This window comes from Anser brachyrhynchus, assembly GCF_964034855.1.
Source record: "Anser brachyrhynchus genome assembly, chromosome: 1".
NCBI classification, from domain to species: Eukaryota; Metazoa; Chordata; class Aves; order Anseriformes; family Anatidae; genus Anser; species Anser brachyrhynchus.
In genome coordinates this window covers 75,629,470-75,642,752 of record NC_137694.1, presented here as the reverse complement: position 1 = coordinate 75,642,752, position 13,283 = coordinate 75,629,470, and the positions used below count along the sequence as shown (strand labels likewise).

General features: G+C 42.0%; 1 protein-coding gene across 37 annotated transcripts in view; it reads left to right on the top strand.

The window, feature by feature from the left end:
- PPFIBP1 (PPFIA binding protein 1) overlaps positions 1-13,283 on the top strand; it is a 110,973-nt gene that overhangs the window by 42,255 nt on the left and 55,435 nt on the right. Inside the window, exon 1 of one of the 37 annotated variants that reach the window (XM_080581989.1) lies at positions 10,307-10,593. The exons of the other annotated variants lie outside the window; for them this stretch is intronic. The gene's annotated coding sequence lies outside the window, so the exon portion shown is untranslated. Of the gene's footprint in view, positions 1-10,306; positions 10,594-13,283 lie in introns of those variants that run through there. 37 annotated transcript variants of the gene reach the window in all.

Sequence of the window (13,283 nt, the reverse complement as noted above, 5' to 3'; positions counted from 1 at the left end):
GCCAGATGAACTCTCTTCCAAAAATTTATCAACAGTTGACTAAAAGTGGGACCACAGCTTTCTCAAAAATCTGCCATGTGAGCAATGCATTTGTTTTAATGTATTTTCACTGAATTGGGAATTCTTCTGGATGTTTTCCCTCTCTCACTTCCCAGCATCAGGGAGTTTGGGCTTCTGTCAAAGACTTCTAAATTTAGCGTGAAAATGGCATTGGAAAAGTTGGGAGATCCAAAGATAGTTTGCTGGGTAAGGCCAGTAACAGCAGGAATAGTGCAGAACATATTATTGTCCCACTTTGGAGGGCACTACTTTGGCATTTCTATAAACTTGTGTTGAAGGCAACAAATTTAATGTTGTTGCTGTATTTTCTACTCGGATTGTATTGCAGTATGTCTTATGCTCAGATCAGAAGAAAACCCTTTTTTTTTTTTAGTTTCTTATCTTCACTATTTTTTAAGGCAAGACGTGTTCCAATAGGGAGAATTATTTCTCAGTGGAAAATAATATAATGAAACTATATTTGTAAAAGCTTTAACAGCAGTAATCTTGCACTTAGATACATAACTTTCAAGTGTTCCTTGTACTTATGTGGATTTCCAGCAACTTCAGCAGGGCTTACTGTTGAACTTGCAGCTTATTTGTACACAGTATATATCTTCAATTGATCGAGTGAGACTGTTTCCTTGGGTAAAGCAGGTAAATTGTACAGTGAATTGGAGGAGCAGACAACTTTTGCAAACTTGAGTGCACAGTTGCAGTGGCTGGCCTTAGAAGTTTGTCCTAGAATAGTCTTCGTGTTGTAGCATTCAAGTTAGAGCTTTCTGTGGTCTTCCTTTTTAGACTTCATGTTCAAAACTTGGTAATAACAGCATTTTTTCAGTAACACAATATTTCTAGGGTATTTCAGTCCTTCAGAACTGTAGTATACCAATGGTGAGCATGTTGATATTGATGCATTGAAATTCATTTGCCAAAGTGACAGAATTTACCAATGAAGCCTGAACGTATACTAAGTAAAATATCATGGTAGTTATGGTTAAGCAAAACCTTGACTTGAATGAATCCACCTACCGAAGTGGCAGAGTTTCATGCTGTGAGGAGGGCAATTGCTGCAGGAAGTAGTACTTCTGTAAAATAACACGTTTGTAGTGCTGCTGGAGGGGTGAGGACAGCGGCAGAGCTTTTTTGTGAGCAGCTCAGCACAATTCCGATGTGGAGCTGCCCTGGGTCATGGCAATATTGAGAAAGTGACGTTATTTGTTTGCTTCTGTTTTTGTTTTGTTTTGTTTGACCTGGTAATAGATAGTGAGGACAACTTCTAGAACCTTCTTTTTTTCAGCTGGTCCAGTGAGGTTCTTGGCTGAGGCACGAAAATCTGGTTATATTTTGTTGTGTCTTGCCAGCCACACCCTTCCCCATTCACTGAGAAATTCAGCAGTGTTTTGGGAGTCCTGCTGAGTTCTCCCCCATGTCTATAAAGAAAATTGTTGAAGATGATCAGCTCACACCTGTTAAACTTCATAATGGACCTCTGCTTTTCCCATAAACAGCTTCTTCCCTCCAGTGGCCTTTGTGGTCTGGGCACTGCCATTGATTACAAACACTCTCTTGATGTCAGCAAGACTGTTTGCATCCTGCAGGTTAAACCTGCACTACTCCCTTGGACCAGGATCTTCAGCCACAGGATGGACTGGGGCTGTACTGTGGTTCTCTTTGACCTTTGATACCTGAAGAAATCCTTGTTGGGCAGCTGGTATAGTGAGAATCTTCGTATAGTTAGTATATGCTTTCTGTTAGACTGAGTCATACCCCCCACCCAAAGGTTGTGAAAATGTGAAATGCTTTTATTGTCTCCTTCTTTTAGGAGGAGATGTTTAATTTGATTTGTATGTAAGAAGGAAAACTTTGAAGTGTCATTGAAATACAAAGGGAAAATACTTCAAAGAAATGTAACATTTAAAGTGTATCTGATCCCTCAAGGATTTTGAAGCTTTATCTTGAGAATAGGCGTTCAGGGGCACATTTGTATGGAAATACTAGGACTGATTAATTCATCCAAAATATTTTGGGTGTTGCCAGTCAGCATCCATTGAATTATTCTATACTAGTTTTAACTTTACATCTTGGCAGACTAGCAGTCCTATGTTCATCTGTCTATGTTGCTGATATCCATCACTCAGAAGTTAATACAGAGTCTGACAGGGAAACCAAAGCATGATGCTGCTATGGTGTGAGACTTGTTCAGTATTGTTACCCCAATGCACAGCAGAGATCACTGGATACAATCAAATAAAGCTCCCCAAATTTCTGATTTGCGTGGGTTGCTCTGCTAGGGTATGGGCATGGTGGTCTGTGGAAGATGACGCGGTGTGCACAGAGCTTGTGCCACTCCTGTTTGATGGTGGATTACACATTTCTAATAAGTGTCTTCAACTGTGGGAGAGTTCACATCTTGAGCTGTGATTTTTACTTAACTCCTGTAAAAACATGCCCAGTTGTGCTGGAGCAGAGGGTGGTGGCTTTTCCTTTTGGCAAACGGATTCTGGCATCAGCATTTTAATTGCAGGAATTATCCTAGCAGTTCCCAGAGCTCAAGGGTGTGTGTGAGGAGCTAACTAGATGTGTATAAATCATGGCTAGGCAGAACTTTAAATACTGGATGCATGGTTCTGTCCTTGTTACCTTCTGTTACAGTGAGGTTTCAGAAAGTTAGAAAAACATGAAGTTTCCCAAGAACCACTTTTTACCAATACAGTGGTGCAGTTACTTCTGGTCTTTTTATGTTATAAAAACAAATTTTATTTAAAATAGTTTTAAATTACTCATTATTTTTCAAGTTTTATTTTAATTGTATCTGTAGGTTGAGTGAAGGATGGGAGAAAGGAAACAGTTAAGCCACCTAAGCTATTTTTTTTAGTATTGCAGATTTTAAGAAAACAGGTGATCCAGCTCTCCCCCGTCCACATCCCTCCCATGCCTTATGATATTGCATCCTTCCATGCCTTATGATATTGCATTTCAAATGAGCGGCTTTGTATGTTCAGACTGGGTATTCACAGATCACATCAAACTTCCTTCAGCAACCATGTGGTTCAAATGTTTGTGGTGTTTTTTTTTGTTTTGTTTTGTTTTTTCCATTTTCTTAATGAAAACTAGGGTCCTGGTGGAATTACTTCTCTGTAAGATCTTGAGTTTAGGGAGAAATCAGATATTGCAAGGTTTGTGGTAGAACAGGCTTTCCAACAGTCTGTGAACCTGACTGGCATATCACAGTTGTAGACTGGCACAAACACATTACAGGTATGTAACGATGGAGAGTGGCACGTGACTATTCCTGTGCTGTTATTGTATGATTTAACCACACCTAGGTTTGCATCAGACTCGCTGACTTGGATTGTGGCACCGCTGGCTGGGGCAGCACGGGGTGACGCATGTGCTAACCCGTGTGCTGCTTATGTGGTTTGCTGAGACAACTTAGACTGCTCTGGGGATCCAAATCAGGTGGTTTATAGGTATATCGTCACTGTGCTTCTGTGATAGGATTGTGAACTGGCCTGTACCGCTCTTAAAAGTTATCTTGTTCTACGTTTTAGCATTTTATAGCCATGTCTACTAAAGGCAGACTACTAAGCCTACGTTAGTAAGGTCAGTAATAAAGCACAGTGTATTGCTCTATCTAATAAAACAGGCATTTTCCATTGTTCTATACAATCAAAAAAGAGTTGTTTCATACTTAGCAGGTGATCTGTAGCAAGTGAACTTGGTCTCATACACTTTTTTTAACCACACGAGGAGGACATTAATTCTTAAAACCTTCAGATGAGAAACCTCAAAGACTTGTGCTGCTGTGTATTGTCCACCTCACAGCAAAGCACTTCCTGGTGAGGCCAGTCAGGACAGCGTGCCCGTCCCCTCATCTTGGGGCAGTCGGAGAACTCGTGCCGAACTCCTTTGCTAAAACAAATAATTATTGAAGCTAGTATTAAATAAGCAATGACAGCTTGTGATGCGTGCATCCACGTATTTTTGATAACTTTGCCTACTTCAATAGAGTGGTGACAGCCTAAAGGACAGCATTGGCTCTTACTGCTGCTGGTTCTGCATTAGAATTTTCTAGTTTTGTCAGCACCGCAAACAGCCTTGAATTTCATGATCTGAGATTGTTCAGGAGGCAATACGAACAGCCCACAATCTTGTTTACTCCATGCTGTGCTCCTTTGCTGGATGTGTGCGATGCTTTTCCTTCTGGTCTGCACCCTCTCCCCTTCAACTCCTTGCATTGCCTCCAAGAGACCGATGGCTGAACCAGACAGCAGGGGGGAAGTGCTGGTGGCTCGTGGCATTTGAGCAGTAAAGCTTGCAAGACTTTTCAGAACACGTTTGTAGAGATTTTTCTCTTAAATTACACTTTTGCAGGTGAGAATAGCTGGTTCAAGGTAATACACTCTGAACTGAGCTGGTGCACCAGAAAGAAGGTTGCTCTCTGCTGGGCTGGGGGGTACCGCGTGGCCTCCCTTCTCTGCTTGTACACTCAGCACAGTATGGAGCAGTAAGGGAAAGGTAGCCAGGTAGGACAGAGCCAGCATGCTTCTCTGGAAGCTGATAGTACTGCCGTCATCCTGTTGACTTGTCATCATAGAGTGCACACTGCTGCCTGTATCAGCCCTACCATTACAGCATCTTCACGTTCTCCATCTGCTCAGTGCCTCCTTCCTTATCAGTGTTTGGTATGTTGCCTCCCCACCATGTTATGTCATGGGGATTATTTTCCCACAGAGTTAATGATGCTTTTCCATCACTGTTGCATTTCCTTTTGTACGTACATTCTGGTTGTTTCCCGTTTCCCTTGCTTTTGCAACCATGCCATGAGCTTTTCAAGTTTTAATGGCCCCACCTGGAACAGGTCACTTGTCCCCCTAAACTCCCTTTTCTATGATCAGGCTGACTGATGAAATTCAGCCAACTGTTTCTCTTGTGGGCAACCCCCCCCTCAAATTTTGTAGGTACCTTGTTCTTGGCTCTTGCAGATAGCAGGTTTACTCCATCAGTAACCTTGTCATCCTGTAGAAGTCTAGATGGGTTTGTCTCAGCCACAGATTTGTCCTGGTTGGGCATCAAAAATGCATCAATGCAATCATGTCCTAAGTTTCTCACTGCTAAGATTTTTCTCCATCTTGTAAGTTGAATTTCACCCTGTTGTTAAGCCAGCAAGTTCTGCTCATCTCGCTGGTGGGGCCATCAGTGACAGATAGGATATTTCTCCCTCCTCCATATGCAGAGAGGCTTGTCTATGGAATTGAGAAGGAGAAAGCTCCAAGGCTTTCTCTCTTGCTGGAGGAAGCAGAAGCAAGTCATAGTTTCTTCTGCCACCTCTTTTTCTCAGTTTCCCTCCTCTTCCTGCTGCAGAAGAAAGGGAAGACAGTAGGGCTGGGACCAGTTGTTTTTTTTTTCATTCCCTCTTTCTGCAAAAGTCACACCTCTGGCTTCGTGACAACCTGTTGCCTCTCTCCACCTTGCTGGTGAAAGCCGTCCTACCCTTCAGTATCACCCATACCCCATGTCCGCGTTATCCCCGGACAAGCATTAGGCAGGGTTAACAACAGCATATGGCTCCTTAAAATTGCACTGTGATAATAGGGTTGGGGGGGGGGGTGCTTGTTCGTTTGCCGCTCATCAACGTGGCATTCAGAAGAGAGGAGAGCCTTTGCTTCCTCAGTGATGTGAATAAACATGCAAGTTTTAGGATACACGTATAGCATGTGAACTGCTCATGTCTTTTGCAAGCTGAGAGTTAATTCAAAATTCAAGATCTGTTTTGAAACACACAGTTCCTGCATCTGATATTTCAGTAAATCTCCAAAGTAGAAGGTTCTTTTTTAATAGTGATTAAGGTCATGTGCTGCCTAAAGCAGGTTGCCTGGGCGCAGAGTCTCTCATATTCCTCAGTGTGCTACCTGAAAACAAGCTATTGGCAAAGCTCCATTGTGAGGTCCTGGCAAAGGGCTGTAGTGTAGGAGAAAAGAAAATGCAAGGTCCACATGTTTTTGAGGTGCGACTCAAAAACTGTAACTGTTGAATGTGAAAATACTAATATAGGTAAACATTTTATTTATTTTCTGAGCTTTCAGTGATTGGTGCACTGTACTTTCGCTTTATGCAGTGACAATGCTGAAACTGTGCATCTAGAAGGTCTGAAATCAAATCCTAGACCTGAAGGTCCAAAATGTAAAGCCAAACACTATCAAATCTGGAAGTTTGTGAATTTGGTACTTGGAATCAGCCCATTAAAAGAAGGAGGTGTGTGAGCTCTGAAATCGGATCTAAACCTGGGTTTATGTTGTGGATTTGGTGGTTCTTAAGGTATTTTGAAGAACTACTGTTTGAACTTTTGATCAACAGTGCCTTTTTTGTTTCATAGCCTGTGTAGCCATGGCATGTCAATAACGTGTTGATGGGGAATGTGAGGCATTTCCTTGCTTGCAGTAGTAGTCTCAGAGAGATGAATGAATATCTCAATTGTTTTTCTAATCAGTGGACCCAAGAAAAATGTGAGAAAAATACATACTGATTTCTCAAACTCTCTACCATGAATAGTGGAAATGATTTACTAAACAGCTAACCAGTAAAACACAAACAGCCTAAATTTTTTTTTTGTAAGCCTCCATTTGACCCTGGATTACTTGTGCGTAAATAGTTAAAACAAGTCTAAGCAGTGTTTACAGGCAGGTCTTTGCATGATGCATCTTTGCAGGTAAGGTGCTGCTGCCTGGACTGGGGCTGTGGCATGCAGAGAGCGCAGAGCTAACTTGTGCATCGTGAAATGAAGTAACCGTCATATGCTGTGCTTTCTAAATTCCATTCCATTGCAACAAAAAAAGAGCTGCTAGAGTACAGGGTGGCAGAGACAAGCACCCACAATGATTTCAGTGCTGCAGACCAAATTAAATAGTTTGGCTTGTAATTGGATATGAATCTAAGCCATAAACCTTGACTCTTAGACTTTGGGTGTTTACATAAGCTGTTTGTATATGTCTCTGTCAGAGTATCTGAAGGATACTTATCTTGTCAAGGCTTAGCTTTTGCACCACTTACAATGTATTTTACAAATTTTAAGGCGAAGTGCAGAAGAATATATGTGGCTAAGCTGGTTGGTACTAAAGTTGTTGCATGGTTTGAGGTAAGTTTTTCCCAAGTGTAAACAATTATATCTTGGAAAGACTTTTGTGCTTCATGCTATTAAAATAGTTTAAAGCCTTTTCTATGGCTTGATACTTTTTATCTTAGGATATATCTTACGTACTGTGGGAAAGGCTTTCTGCCTTAGTGTGCTTCCAATAATTTTTATCAGTTAAAGGAAATAAATAACGACAGTTGGATAATAAAGAAATAATGAAATTCAGGGAATAAAGGAAGATCTGGAGTTAGGAAACAGGGTCATTTGTTGCCTTTTTGTACTCCTGCTTAATTAGAGAACAGTATCGCTTTGATGTCATTGAGTTTAGCAAATTCAAGAAGAAATTTATAAAAATAAACATATCTATTTAAATAAGTCTTTGGCAACTTTGGGGTTGTTTTTTATTCCTAATAACATTTACAATATAACATTTTTGTGCCAGTAATGAAAAAAAAAAGGCTACTTTTAGCTATTTCAGGAAGACCTTGTAGACAGGCTTGAAGCCAGACATTTGACTTGCACCCAAGTCTGTATCCTGGCCTCCAGTCTTTAGCAGAAGAAGGTCTGATGTGGTGGGCACCCATCTGCTTCACAGTTCCTCCATCTCATCTGGAGGCTGCTGGTGCTTTGTGCTAGCATAGGTGGGATGCTGGGTGCTAGCAGACCTTGTGTCCCATCCGTTGTGTCAGTTCCTACGTGCCCAGGATGAACCACTAGAAGATGATGAAAACTATGCTTCATAAGGGATGCCACCACTACCTGTCAAGTGTTCAGCTCTGGGCTGGTGCTGAGCCTGCAGGTTGGTGGAGGCCTGAGCACAGTCCCACCGTATTTCTGCTTTCACAACATCACAGAAGGGCTGAGGTTGGAAGGGCCCTCCAGAGGTCATCTGGCCCAACCTCCTGCTCAAGCAGGGTCACCCGGAGCAGGTTGCCCAGGACCACGTCCAGGTGACTTTGGAAGATTTCCACAGAGGAGACTCCATAACCTCTCCAGGCAATTTGTGCCATTGCTCTGTCACCTGCACAGCACAGAAGTGCTCTGGGGATGGGGCTTCTCGTAGCCCTCCTGAAATGAAGCAGCTTCCTTGTATGTCCAAGGGAACGTGGGGGACGTGTCCATTCTCACCAGGCCTTCTAGCTTTGGACGGTGCATAGTGACTGCTCGGTTATCACAGAGAGGGACAATTCGAGAGGTGCTCTGCTGTTCCCAGCTGTGGTGTGTGGATAGGTTTTTGTGATTTGTAAGGGAGGCTGTGGGCAACCAGAATGATGGGACGGGAACGCACTGTTGGGTGGCACAGGAAGAGCTGTCGGGGAGGTGTCCCCACGCCATGTGCCCAGGTGAGACCACAGGGTTTGCTGCCAGCAGCCTCCTGGCAGGCGATCTGCAGTCTCCGAGAGCTTCTTGTCATTTTGTATGTTTGACACAGCATAGGGGATGTGATTGTCTTCTGTTATTCCTGCTCCGGGCACAGGTTGTAACACAGCTTGGAACATGTCTTTGAATGAATCTGGGGCATAACTACTTTCTTGTCCCTGCCTCACGTTAAGATTCTTCTCCACAGTGTTCCTGATAAGCTATTTACAGCATTTTCATATTTTACTTTTTAAACTTCATCTCTTGTTTTCTTGTAAAACATCAGAGCAGTATATTTGACAGGATCCATTTTCTTTTTAATTTTTTTCCAGTCCTGGAACATATAAAACAAAGTCGTATTTTTAACAGAAATGTTAATGACCCCTTTTGTAAATTAGCTGAGTATATTCATTATTAAGTGTTAATTTGCTACTGACAGATTGCACTATAGTTGAATATATTCAAAACATCCCATGAGAAATTATGCCAGAGATTTAGATCAAATTCATTTGAGGCAATTTTTACTAATTATTTAAATGTTTTTTGCAAATAAGTCTCTCTGTGTTCATGTTTCTCTTCTGCCCAGCGAGTAAAAGCACAAATAGGTGTGATTGTGTGTGTGAAGTGACAGTTGTTTTTTATGGAATAGAGCCTCACCTTGTAGAAATTAATTGCTACGGTTGTATTGGTTTTGTGTTGCGAAGTAGGAGAGGCAAATCCAGAAGATGCTTCAGACCTCTCGCACAGTCATCTCTTAGATGCAGGAGTGAGATTAATTGACATTAATTTTTACAGCAAAGTGAAATTAGGGATCTTGGTTCTGCTGCAGTACAGTTTCTCTCCCTCCTCACCCTCCCCATAAAAGATGGCTGTAATTTGTGGACTTTTTTATTGCATTCTTGTGGCAGACTCCTAGGAGAATAGCCTAGTCCTCGGGGTTCTTTTTTTATTTTCTATAGCTGTCAGAAACAAACCCTAATCAAGATGTTCCATTTCCGTGTATCAAAATTTCCAATTTTAAAGACTGTTACGTAGCACTGGGAGAGCTGGGAAACTCAAGTCATCCATCTTATTGTATCATTTCATAAGAATAATCTGTAGCTGATGCTTTGTTTCCAACTGTTGAATGTTTGCAGTGTGTGTGCGTACAGACGAGGGTGAGTGGGATGAAAAGGCCAGACCTTACCCTTCCCTGGAGAGGATGCAATTGGTGCACTGTGTGTCCTTGCAGCTTTTGGACCTGCTGGGATGCAGCTGATTCTCCTCAGCTCTTAAAAAATAATTTTAGAGGATCCTGGGCTTGGATATGCTGTCCCTGATGGCTCAGGTTGTATTGTTTGATCTCAGAAAGAGGGAGCCCCTGGGTGGGGAAACAATAATTTCCTACATACATAAAATGTTAAAGCACTTTTTTTTAAGGTCTGCAATCTTCATTACATATCTGATTCTGAAATCCATATTCAGGCAGCTTTCTGTTTGAATCCAGCAGACTGCAGTTCCCATTCACAGGGCTCGTAAGCCCTTTGTTTTTATAGCTTTCCTTGGATTTATTTGCAGGGCAGTTTTTTGTTTCCTCTGTAAGTCATTTGGAATATATCTTCGCTAGCGCTGTAGCCAGAGGGTTTGTATGTCATTTAAAAATAAAAATAAAAAATCTCCACCTACTGAAAAGTGAACAGCATAGCCCTAGCAACCAGGATGGTGTATCAGGACCAGAGGAGAGAACATTAAACAAGTAAGACCAAATAACGTCATCTCTCTAACAGCCAGGGATGCAATAGAGGTGTCAGATAGCGACAAGATTGATTGCAACTGGTAGTGGAGATAACTGCATTTGTATGTTGTTGTGTTTTTTTGTTTGTTTGTTTTGGTGTTGTTTTGTTTTGTTTAATGGTGGATTGTAAATACAGCCTCGTTGAAGCAGTGCTCATTCTTGTCAGCATGAGCAAGGTATTCAGCTGTGAGCTCTAGAAGAGGGATCTGCTTCTTTAGAAAAACACCTGAACAGCCCCCCTGCCCCAGCTAGCACTGGTTGTGTATGCACTGAAGGAATAAGGAAGGTAAGTCTTTATTTTCTTGAAAAGCAAGGGGAAACTTATTTTAAATGGTCTGTCAGGGCACTGTCAGTGCTTTCCTTCCAGGTGTGTTCTCAGTGGCATTCTGCCAGGGGTAGATTTCATGTCTGCCTCCCTGTTTCTGTGTGCACCGTGGTTTCTTGTTCATCTGCTGTGTCATAGATCTACCTATGTTAAAGGGATTTGTCTTTTTGTTTCTTCTTGCTTTTGTGAATGAAAGGAATTGAAACTGCTAATCATCTGAAATATTAGCTATTCCTTATTTTCTTAAGGAACTCCAGTGTACTTCTTTAAGATGGATTTTCACTCATATCTGACTCTGTGGTTTTCTTTAGTCACTGCAAATAAAAGGAAAAAGAAATCCTTGCGTTTTCTGCTAGGTTTTATTTCTATTAGACCAGAGTCATAAAAAGCAAAGCAAAGAAAGGAAAATATTTAACAGGAAAGGTTAGTTCTGTTAATGTTCAGCATGGGCTACTCTTAAGCTTTGTGAAGTTGGTTCCCTTCTGCAGGTGCATTGATTAATCCACTGGTGTTTCAGTATTGTCCTTTCCTATACTCCACAAAAGGCTGCTGAATTATGACTTCTGTCTAATAATTGCACTTCTTTGACTCCCTCCACACCTCCCCTTTCTATGCTCTTCCTCCTGCAGTTTGTTGTCTTTTCTTGTTCTGTGCAGTTTGGTTCTTTAGTCTGCTGGTGTATGAGGTCTTTTGATTTCCTCCCTGCCCATCTGCTCCCTGCATGCTGGTGATGGTGTGCAAAGGATAAAAGTGATTCTCTGCCCTTACTGGGGAAGAATGCCTTCAATATATTTTTCCGTCGCAGTGGTTTTACTAGATGTGATGTACTGTGCTGGGAAGGTGGCCAGAGCAGGATGTGCCATTCCAGGCTAGCTTTCAATGACCACTTTTAGGACCAAATAGCTGGGGAAATGGGATCTTGTTGCGTCATCTCCAGCTGTTTGGGTTAGGGGCTTTCTGTTCTTTTTTTTTTCTTTTGCCTCGAAGTTTCTCAGCTGTGGCCTCGTTCTGGCTGCTAAAATACCCTCCACAAATGGTGGAAGACTTTTTGAGAGCAGTGTGATTTCATGGTCTTGCTTCACCAAATTTTATCTTAAAATTTCTCCCTGTTGCTCGTGGTGGCGTGGCTGCTTTTGTTGTAGCAGGGGAGGAAGCCTTGCATGGGCAGACATCTCGCCTGCCTTGGAGGTAGGGCCAGGTGACAGTGGGGTGAATGCTGGAGGCCTCCTGGATGCTGTACGTGCCACTGTTTGCCACTGTGGCTCTCCTCAGTACAGCTGTCTTAAGGATTTTTGATAACCACAGACAACCTTTGTTTAGGAAAAGCAAGGATGTGGAAACAGGAGGGGTGACTGTGCCTGGATGAAGTGTAGAGGGTGACTTTTTTTTTCTCTGAACCATGCCTTTATTGTGGAAGTGTAAATTAGCAGTTCCTTGCCCCCAGTTAATTTTTTTCCTAAATACAAGGTGAGAAACAAGGGGTGTGCTGTGAGCAGATGTGATACAACAAGGGAGCACTCTGTTCCTTATCACATTTTGAGCCTGCAGCTAAAATGTTTCAGAGGAATTTCCTGTGTTTTTATTTGTGCCCATCACCTCTTGTCCTGTTACTGGACACCACAGAGAAGAGCCTCTCTGTCTTCTTTACTACCTCCCAGGTATTTACTACCCGCCCTCAGGTATTTATGCACATTGGTGGGATCGTGGGCACTCCCAATTCCCATTTATTAATAGGCTGTTGCGAGTTTGTGGGTGCCCTGTGATGTTGGTCCTTTTCCACTTAGAGCTGCAAGGAATCAGTGTTTTGTCTGGGGCAGCAGCAGTCTTGGGCTTCTCTTTGTGCTCTTTGCCTTCAGAGAGAAATCCAACATCGGTTGTTCACATTCTACATTCATAAATGACCATATTTGCTATGTTTTAGCAGGACCTGGTTATCAGAGCTAGGAAATCCTAAAAGAGAAAGGACAAGACTGTCTTCAGAATTGTCCAGGTGAATGCCTTTTCAAAAACTGAGTTTGCTACTCTTTTTTTTTTTATCAGACATAGAGACACTGGATGAAATATCTTGCAGGAGCTGCATATTATGCAGGCATTCTCCTGCTTTAAGTTTTTTAAAATCAGGGTCTGCCTCTTTGAAGGTTGGAAGTTGCCAATTGTGGTGCTACCACATTTGTAAAGTTTTGCAACACCTTCACTTCCAGGTGCTTTCACTTTTTGAAGTTCTTTTGGCTTTTGTAACTCTGGCAACTAAATAATAGAGCAAGGCATTTGCCAAAAGTACATTAGTCTGTGCTGTCATTCAAAAATTATCTTAGTGTTTGGACCTGCTTTATGTAATAAAAGTTTTGATCTAGAAGATGAAATGTTTGCTGATATTTCAGGGTTAGCATTTCAGCAAAGCTAGCTGGCAGCCTCCAGTAAGATATCTCTCATCTGGGTCAGACCAATTAGGTGACTCATAGGAGGGAAAATTCAGTTTATAGCATGTATTTCTGATGCGTAGTAATTTATAACATGTATTTCTGATGTTTTAGTAGGCTCTGTTCCAGGACTTATGCCAGAGATCCTGTGAACAACTTTCTCAATTGCTTATGTTGGGGCAAATGTCAGCAGCAGTGTGGCCTAATACAAAAACCAAATGGCAGGGTATG